The following is a 10,489-nucleotide window of genomic DNA, read 5'->3' as shown; positions in this document are numbered from 1 at the left end:
GGGGGGGGTGTAAACAAGGCCTGCAGCTTGGCTCCAGCCCCGCCTGGTCAGACCCTGGGACCAGGGACGGGATAGAGCCTTGGTGTCACTGCTTCAATGCAGTGGGCCTGGCTGGGCATGGCGCCCTTCTGTAGCAGGGTAGTTGGCTCACAGCTTCTCCAAGGTTGCAACCTAACCCCCTTCCACAAAGGCACTGCTTAGCCTCTGCTGAAGTAAAAGGCAGCGGAGGGGATTGAATGCTCTCTCTTGCCTGCTAAAGATCTGAGGGGACAGCTCTCAGATGTCCTGCATGAACGCTGCATGTCCCCAGAGGCCAGGGAGGGGGCACGGCAAGCTCCCACAGCCAGCAGCAGCACTTTTGGCGGGAGCGTGGCGGCGGCAAGCGGGGAGCTCCTGCAGGTGGCCACAGCACTGTCAGCAGGGGGGCATTGGCAACCACCCATAGACACCACCGACATCATTGTCAGCAGCCAGTGGCGATGATGGACTGCCCACAGACACCATCAGCAGTGTTGGTGGCAAGGGGCGTGGGGGCTGGTGAGCAGCAACAGCCCACAGGCACCCGCAGCAGTGTCGGTAGTGCCTTTTCACAGGGGGTGCATCACCAAGCACAGGGGGTGCACATGCACCTGCATGCATCTCCTATGTGTTGCCAATGCTGTCCTCCAAGGTGAAAAGCAACTCCTCTAGCACTCCCCCCCTCTGCTACTCCCATGAGAAGCTTCCCCACCTCCTTGGATTCAATCTGCTTTAACCACTGGGTGTCTAGGCATGGGTTGGTAGAGCTGGGCAAGAAGCTAAACCATTCACTCCACATTCTGCGCTGTTTTCTCTCCGGACAGTTTGTAAGAGCTGCATCTTCAGCTCTACTAAAAGGAATGCTCGAGTTCTTAAAATGCCATGCACCTGCTTTGGGAAGGGAGGAGAGGTATAACAAGGGAAAGCAATGCAGACCATAGCAAGCCAATTTGCAATTCCTTGGACCTCAGCCAGATCAAGATCCTGCTAGCACCAGGCTGGTCTCCTAAGTCTAACTGGGTTTCAAACTGCGCATTCTGTAATTGAATTAGACTATGGAGCTGATTCTAGCCTATTCCCAACTAAGTTCAAGTACAACTTAAAAACTAAGTGTCCTGTTATAGTTCTATAATTTAGCAGGGATCTGAGCTCCCAGCTTCTATGGTCAACTTCAGAAAGGCATACTTAGGGTAGACTCAGCCCTGGCATAAGTGGCATCAGCCTTTACTTCATCAGATTTGTTCATGAAGCCTAAGCAGCCAGAACTCTTGTGGTTAATGTTCCCTCTAAGGAGTGGCAGTCCATAAGCATGCCGCTTCAGTCCATGAGCGCGCTGCTTCGGTCCCGCCTCCCCCTTTCGGTGCAGCATGGGACACTTACTAAAGGTAAGATCCTCACTCCTCACCTGGGGCAGGCAGTGGGGGCTGGGGGCTGGGGGCTGGGGCAGATACCGCCTGCTCCGGGGAACTGCTCCGCTCACCTGCATTGCCTCAGAGAGCGAGGAGGCACGTGGTGTGAGAGCCGGGGAGTGGAGCACTTTGACAGAGCCAGCAGAGCCCGCGGAGCAGTTCCTCAGAGCCAGCGGAGCCTGCGCCAGCCTCCATCCCTGCCTTGCCTCACCTTGGGGAGGAGCCGCTGCTTGCCCTGAATGAGGCTCCGCCAGCTCCAGGGAAGTGCTCCACTCCCCAACCCTGACGCCACATGCCTCCTCGCTCGCCAAGGCAATGCTGGGGAGAGGAGTAGTTTCCCGGAGCCGGCGGAGCCCATGCCAGGCCCCCGCCTCGCCTCGGAGCTTACCTTCAGCTCCTCTCCCGGTGTGTGGCCTTGAAAAGTTGGTGCGCGGCCAGACTTTTAGTTGTGCGTAGCTGCGCGCACACGCACTTTAGAGGAAACTGCTTGTGGTAGAGGCAATATCTTTTATTAGACCAACTAGACAGTTGCCAAAACAGTTCTTTATTTGTTTTTGCCTTTAAACCGACACGGCTACAACCTATATCCTTGATTCATGAAGTCTAGGTTCTTGAACCCTTTGGGACAAAAGCGGCATTTCACATTTACCCTATCACAACTACATAGTTTTTTAAACCTTCACCTTTTGCAAGTGTTTGTGACCAAGAAGGTAATTTGCCTCCTTTTCTAAAGCAAATGCTAAGAATATGAGCTACTGGAGGGTGTGCCAATTTTGACAGCAAATGAGTCATGAACAAGGAGCACTATCAAGGGTACCCCAGGGCAAATATGTTCTTCCAATCTAATTCCAGTAGCCCTGCTCCTCGCTTAGCTATCTAGTCAAAAAGCTAACCCTCAAGGAACAGAAATATTACGAGTAATACCAACAATAAAAAAAAGATGGTGGAAAGGGTTGAGGCTCTCTCTTTTTTTTTCCTTTAACTAAAGTTTGATTGTTATACCCCAGCTTTCTGTTCCTTTCCAATAAATTTAGAAAACTCCAGCATAAAATCAGAAAATCCGTTTCCAGAAATATCACTCAGGGTCTACCAAAATTGGAGACATCACTTTGGTATCACTTCCATCAAAAACAAACTAACTCCTCATTGTGGAGCCAGAAGATTAAACAGCCTAGAAAGAGCAAAGGTATCATTTACATTCATTATTTAGATTTATATTATAATGCAGTGATTATTCAAGGCTATGTGCACCCTTAATATTTATCAGAAACTCAAACCATAAAGATCAATCAGGCAGCAAACTCATCGGCATCTCTGAAACACCCATACTAGCATAATCTAAAACAGTGATTCTCATCTGAGATGCCACAGTACCCTGAGATACCATAAGATCCTTTTAAGGCTGTTGCAGGGTGTAAGGAGGTAAGTACTTGCTTGTCCCTGTCCAATCCCTATGCAAGGAGGTAAACCCTTGCTCCTTCTTCTCCTCCCCCAACCTGGCCTGTGTGAGGTGGGAAAAGTAAGCACTCACTTGTCCCAGCCCCTGTGCAAAGACGAGATAAGTGCTCATTCCCCTGTGACAAGGACAACAAAATCTCTCTTGTTGTCATCTACAGCCCTGCAGCTTGAACATCTTTGATACATCAACATTTTGAACATCTGGGATACCTCCAACCCCTCTTGGGAAAGAATGACTAATCTCAAACCTTGGGATCAAGCCTGTCCCAACTTGAAGACAGGCCAATCTCAAGCAACCTTTATCTAGCAACAAAGTGTCTAACTTCTATCTTCACTGAACAACTAGGCCTTGCTACAGTCAGATGCCTGCTGTACCCCCTCATCAACAAACGCACTTGACTAAACAACACTGATTGTAATATCTGGGGTTCATTCACCTGCTCCTCTACAAATGTTGTATATGCCATCACCTCCTAAAAGGGTCCTGCTGCTGTCTACATTGCTGTCTACATAAAAAAGTGAATGGATCCCAATCTGACATCAATGCCAGACAAACACAAAAGCTTGTTGCAAAACACTTTAACCTCCCTGGATATTCCATTGCTGACCTCAGAATAGCTGTTCTTAAAACAGTAACATTTTAAAAGCCAACTCAAACACAAGATTGTGGAACATGAACATATCTACAGACTAGATTGTGTTAAGCATGATCTCAGGGTCTTTGGATCCTTATCCAATTGCCTGTAGTAGCTTTTATAATATAACCCTTATATCCCTCAATGGGTTAACGGTTTTGTTTATCCCTTTTGATCCCTTCAGCATACCTTTGCCCCTCTCAGCAGTACTCCCCCACCCATACTTTGTATTTAAATTACTTTATTCCTTTCTATTTAGTACCCCATGTCTCTAAATTCATTTGCATCATCTGATGAAGTAGGCATTCACCTATGAAAGCATCTGCCTCTGAATAAGTTAAGTCTCTAAGGGCATCTTTGCACCTGCTCTGGGGGGGAAGGGGGGGGCGAGGGTGCTTTAATTAGAGTGGCTCTCAGAAGCCACTCCAATTAAAAGCACCCACAGTGTCTCATGCAGAGGTGCCGAGTACATGGTGGCCCAAGGGCCCAAGGGGGAAGAGAGCTGTCTACATTGGAATAAAGGTTTCCACATGTCCATCATCTTCGGGTCCTTCCCCCAGCACAAATTAAAGCTGGGGCCTATTCAGCAACCCATGCTTCAAAATGGCATTTGATGAGCACCTGCCACCATTTTGAAGCATAGGGATACTGAATACATGAGATGCCAAGCCTGCTGGAGCACGCACACTCCAGCAAACTCAACTGAGTCTGCTCTGATGTGCTGTAATTACAGCACATTGGAGCAGGCATCCACAAGCATTTTAATTAGAGCGGCTCTCAGAGAGCCACTCTAATTAAAACGCTGCAGCGTCACATGTATTAAGCCCCTACACAATTAAAAATGGTTGTGGGATGCTTTATCTAAAGCTCATTCAACAAACTTTAGTTAAAGCACCCAGGCAGGCATTTTAAACCTGTGGGGACTTATACACGTGACACTGCAACAATGCTAGAGTGTTCTAATTAGAACGTGTTGGAGCACGTGTATAGGCACCCTAAGAGGTTCCACCCTGCCACCTCTCAAGATCCCAATAGGTGTACATGTCTATACATAATACTATGGAGTAGAATTGCAGTTTTTGAGTTGTTTAATATAAAAAGGTTTCTATATTAGGCCCAAATGTTCCTATATCCTATGAGGGAGGTCAAACCCCTTTCTATACAATATAGAAAGGTACACATGGAATAAGATGGGCTCACTGATTGCACACACTGAGCAGCGTAGAGCATACTCCTTCAAATGGTGACCATGGTGAAGAAGAGGTGATCCTGTCACTAAGGTACTAGACTGGGATAAAGGAGATCTGGATTATGTAGCTGCATATGATACAGGCTTCCTCTGTGACACTGAGCTAAATCACTAAAACTCCCTAGACCTCTATTTTGAACATATGAAACAGAGATAACAATACCCATTTGTCAGGGAGGCAGTAAGGATGTATGTCATGATGTTTGTCAGACACTCATATCACAGTGCTGAACACCCCAGAAAAGCCATAAATAAGGAATTGGGGAAAAAATCCTCATTCAGGGAAGGATATGGATATTGTGCAGTGTATGAAACCTGGGGTCAACTACTGAACAATGGAAGAAAAAATAAAAATTGAACAGCTGCCTCATTCACTGAGCACTTCTCATCTTGGTCTTTGAATGAGGCAGACATCCTCTGGAAAAGGCAATACACAATTATGCAATTACAGATTATACACGGAATTTCAAAAGCAGCTAGCAGACAGTGGGACTGACATTGCTAAATTACTTAAGGACACTTGCAAATCACACCATGCCTCATATTGCACAGATGGTGCAGGGTAAGGTTACACTTGCTACTTTGCCTTTGTCATTTGCTGATTGTTGAGTGCTTCACTTTGAAATCATGAGCCTAGCTTTCCAGTAAGGAACAGAATCTGATTCATAGCATGACTTCCGAACCAAGTTACTATTAGAGAAACAAGTCCTACATTTCTTTTCCCCACTGCTATATTTCTGCTGGAAGGTAAAGCGGACAGGCCTATAATTTACCAACGTCAACGGTAAGGAGAGGATGAAAAATCAATGTTTTGAGATATCTCCACCACACCTTCTTGCAGTTCAGGCATCAGCAGCCTAAGGACAATAGACTTGGAACCTGGAAAAATATATAGGGTATTGATATGAAAATGAACTAATCAATGTTCCCACAGGCTGTTGCCATAGTGGACAGATTCTTTCAGTACCTTTGTGCCAGCAGTGACCTAAAAAGGATGCAGCAAAGAGGAGGAGGAGGAAAAAAACTTCACTTAAACATACCAAGACTTTTTCCCCAGAGGAGAAGGTTTTTGGACCCACTGTTAACAATTAGTTAAAACCTGAATTGGGAGAGAGGTTGGTCACTGTGAGGCCGTGTTATTCAGCTTCTTAGCTTACCATTTCCTTTCTGCTGCTGACTAGGTATATAAAGTGCCTGTTTTAAGCCCACTGATTTGTTTGTCTCAAGTTTCACTGAGAGCCTTTGGCACTGGTAATGAATGTCCAAGCTATTCTATGCTTGTGCAAATTCGTATCCTTTCATTGGTACATTTCATAGCAGCTAATTTTTACTAAGCACAGCTTGTTCTTAAGAACTGGGATGAAGCAGAATGATGGTGTAGGTTTCTTTAAAATTAAATCATAAAGTATTTCCTGAGGACCTATCATGAGTTTTTGTTTCTAAAATATACTGTATAATTCCCCCATCCAAAGTCTTAGCCATCTTACTCTGGAGTATGGACCTTTTCTCCCAGTTCAGCGATGCTATTTTTATGTCAGGACAAACAGAGCTTTGTTTCAGCCCCTAAGTTAGTATGAATATGCACAGGTACAGCAAGTGGACGAAGGCAAAATTCTAGCCCTATTGAAGGCAGTAAAAGTCTTTTCATTGACTCCACTGAAACCAGGATTTTACTTTGGATATGCAACCTGTCCATATAGTTGTGGAAGGTTTTGCAGGTTTTAGTGTGCCTAGACTTACTGGGCTTTAATAGGTTTATGACATTAAAACCATACAAACACTAGTGGCCTTGACTATGGCAACATTTTATTTCAGCAACCTATACTGTTTTTAAAAGACCAATGAGAGGAGAGCCAAAGTATTCAAAAAAGAAAGATGGAATGTATCCTCTGTGAAGAAATCCTCTCTCTGCCCCTCATTTGGGCCAAACCAAGTTACCCTTTTATCTCCTGGTTTTCTTCCTGGTACAGGCTAGTCAATCAGGTGAGTGACCTGTCCAGATAAATTCCTAAGGGCAGTGCTCTCTTCCTCTGGCAGACATTTTGAATGCAGCAAGCAAATACCCTAGGCTCCTGCCTGGAGATTCACTGCAAGTAAAAAACCTGGAAACTAGACAGGAGTTAGGAATTATGTGTAGGCCAGTCATGTCTTAAAAGGATCACTGAGTCCAAGACTGTGTAAGACTCACATGCTTGTTTGCTCAAAGTTTATTCTGACTTCCTTGTTCTAACTCCCGCCACACTTCCCCCCCCATCCCATCAATAAAGGTACCGGGTTGCAGCATGCCTTGTAGAGTTACTGTCAGTAGAGAGAGAGAGAGAGAGGAAGCCTTTTGCTCCCAGCTTGGCTGGCAAAGTTTGTCTTTTTATATTCCCTCAGCTACCTGATGCTATCGTTGGATGCTTCAGGATGAAAGAAGCACCCAGAAATATTACTGTGGGCAAAGCACCCACAATGTTTGCAGGGTCTGTGTGCCCCAGGCTGCACAGAACCCTACCAGAGACCAGTGCCTGCGTGGTGGCAGCGTTACCCCAGGCTTGTGGGTGTTTTCCAGGAAGTGGGACAGCCAGTTATAGGCTCCCCAAGCGAGACTCCTAAAGTGTGGTTTTGGTCCTGGCACAGTGAGGTGAGTGGCTCTGTGTAGTAGTGACCTCTACCGTGCTGCCACATCCTCTACAGTGAAGTATCAGAAGAGTTTGTGTTTCCTTACAATGAGCAACGAAAAAGTGATATACAACACATGATCCATTCTTTGACTGAGGCCAGACATGGATGTCTAAAGCTAAGTGCCCAGCACCAGTTTCTCACTATTTGGGGTAGGGATGTTAAAATGCAGCTGGCCCCAAAAAATCTTTCAAAAATCTGGTTCCAAGATCCTACATTGAAGTCCCTTAATTAAATACCCACATATTCATGGTGCTATTCCAGAGGCAGAAAATTATTTCGGGTGGAGGGCCGCTTACCCAGTTTTGGCAGGCTGTTGAGGGCTGCATGGGTAGTCCCACCCCTTGACAGGTGCCCCGCCCCCTGGTCACCATCTCGCGACCAGCGTCCCAATGTCTTGGGACCAATGTCTCAGGGCCAGCACTGGCAGGGCCCAGAGCGGGGCGCAGGCTGGCAGGGGTCTGTGGAGCTGGGCTGGGTTGCACCAGCAGGGAGAGGGGGGAGCTGGCCCGGCTCCATAGAGCTCCTGCCAGCTGTGACCCTGCACTCCTGCTGCCCTGCTCTGGACCCCATTGGCATTGGCCCCGAGACACCGGTGTGGGCCCTGTAGACCCATTCACTCCCAGTGCCCCCCAGCCCCGCATGCAGTCCCAACCCCTGCTCCCTGGCAGGGGAGGAGCTGGTGCTGTGTGGGGGGAAAAGCGGCCCATCCCCAACCCGCACCCCTTGGCCGGTGCTCCCGCTGCAACTGCTTACAGCCTGCACAGGGCTGTCCTGAGCAGGCACAGGCAGCCCCACATGGGCTGCGAGCAGCTGCAGAGTAGGGTGGTGGCCACGGGATGGGGAGGGGCCGCTTTTCTCTGTGCTCAGCACCAGCTTGTAACCCGCACCTGCTGCCAGCCTGAGCCCCGTGAGGGCTCCAGGCTTACCCACTGGGGCTGCGCATAGCGGCAGCAGCTGCTGCCCCCCGTTTGCTGCACTGGGCAGTGTGCAGCTGCCACTGCCGCCTCTGTGCTGCCCAGCATGCGAGTTCTGGGTGGGCAGCAACAGCAAACACTGCCCAGTAAGCTGGGGGGCCACAGCTGCTGCTGCTGTGCACAGCCCCAGCAGGCAAGCCCGGAGCTGGCACAGGGCCCAGACTGGCAGTGGGGCTGGGTTACAAGCTGGTGCTGAGCATGGGACAAGTGCCCCTTGCCCACCCTGTGCTGTAACCACTCGCAGCCCGCATGGGGCTGCCTGTGCCTGCTCAGGACAGCCCCGCATGGGCTGTAAGCAGCTGCAGCAGAGAGTGCCGGCCACAGGGCAGGGAAGGGGCTGTTTTTCCTTGGGCTCAGCTTTTCCCCAGGCTCCTTCCCTGCCTGGGGTCCTCCCCTAACCTCCCCTTATCCGAGTTTCTGGTGCAGCCACATGGTACCAGGCCAGAAGCCCCTGCTGAGGCTTCCAGCTGGGGAGGCGGGGCCAGGCGGGCCCTGCTGTTGTGGGAGCCCACCAGGCTTCCCCTGGGTCCTACTGCCTCTGACTCATGTCATTTTTGGCAGGAACCAAAGCCAGATAAATATTAATTTTCTACATTTTTAGGGGCCCCATGGGCTGGATAGAATGGCCTCATAGGCCAGATCCGGCCCACGGGCTGTATTTTGCCCACCCCTGTACTAATCATTTAGACTGGCAGAGGTTCCATGGTGAGATACAGAAGACATTCGAACTAGGAAGGCAGATGTAGGGTTTGTGCTTCCTTTTTCCTGCCCTTAGCCATAAAACAAAGCCATGCTTGATATTTTAGACTGTCCATATCTATAGAGCTATATCAGAGTAGACAGACAGACTGACAGAAAGATGGATATAATTTAGAGAGAATCCTGAGAGGTGAGGAAAAGTAACTGAAGCAAGTCATAACCCAGGTACCTTCTATAAACTGTATAATCTAGCAGTGTGACCCTCAGCTTTCTCTACTACCTTCCTCCTATTGATTATCACACTATCTGGATGCATCCATTTCAACCTACATCAGTTATTCCTACACTTGATTCACAAGATAAGCCTAGAGGTTTCAAATAGAAATCCATAGTGTCAAAAATATTTTGACCTGTTGTTGTCTTTCTGAGTTCTTAGCAACAGAAAAAAAAGCTCTATTTCCATAGTCAAAAATTGAGCGCAAGCTAAAAGTTGGCATTTTCTGAGGGATGCCTTGAGCCTAAAGATGTTGAGAATCACTAACCTAGATTGTAAGATCTGCAGTGCTTGTATGAAACCTGTACTGAAACCACAGACTCCAAGTTTTAGTTAGGGTCTTCAGGCAATATAAACAATAAATAAGAGGAGAAGAAATAAGGCCTATGAAAGCAAGAAGTCAATGAAGTTCTTAAAAGGCAAGGACAATGATTCTGAAATGGATCCTGAAATCAGATGTGAAAGTGTTGGAAACTGAAATTACAGGATTATGCTTTTTGCAATATTTGAAGGAAAACAATAGCATCTGCACAAGGTATTATATGTATGACTTCTTTATAAAGGAAAAACCCCATGCAAAGTAGAGCCTGGGCACAGTTCTTACTAAAGAGAATATAAACGTGCAAAAAAGACGGGGGGTTAGATAACAAGAGAAGTAAGAGATACTCAATATAATAATAAATATATGCAGGTAGGTGTCTGCGTTCCCAGGTCTCAATGTGGTACCAGGCTTTTCTTAGCCCCAGACAGTGATCCATGTTAAGACAAATCAACAGAGCTTTGGAATCAAATTAAATCAATGGGACCACTTCAGGACTATCAAATTTCATAGATTTCATAGGCATTAGGGCTGGAAGGGACCTCGAAAGATTGAGTCCAGCCTCCTGCCCCAGGGGCAGGAAGTTAGCTGGGGGTCAAAGGATCCCAGCAAGATAAGCATCCAACTGACACTTAAAGAAATCCAGAGTAGGTGCTTGCACCACCTCTGGCAGCAATCAGTTCCAGGTCTTGGGGACTATCAGGTTCTTCAGTTTAAAAGCATTTCTGATACTAACTCATATACTAATCAGTGGTGCTCTCCCTCTCATTTTTCATTTCTTCAGTAT

The sequence above is a fragment of the Alligator sinensis genome, unplaced genomic scaffold (assembly GCF_000455745.1).
Source record: "Alligator sinensis unplaced genomic scaffold, ASM45574v1 scaffold428_1, whole genome shotgun sequence".
NCBI lineage: Eukaryota > Metazoa > Chordata > Crocodylia > Alligatoridae > Alligator > Alligator sinensis.
This window is presented reverse-complemented; position numbering follows the sequence as displayed.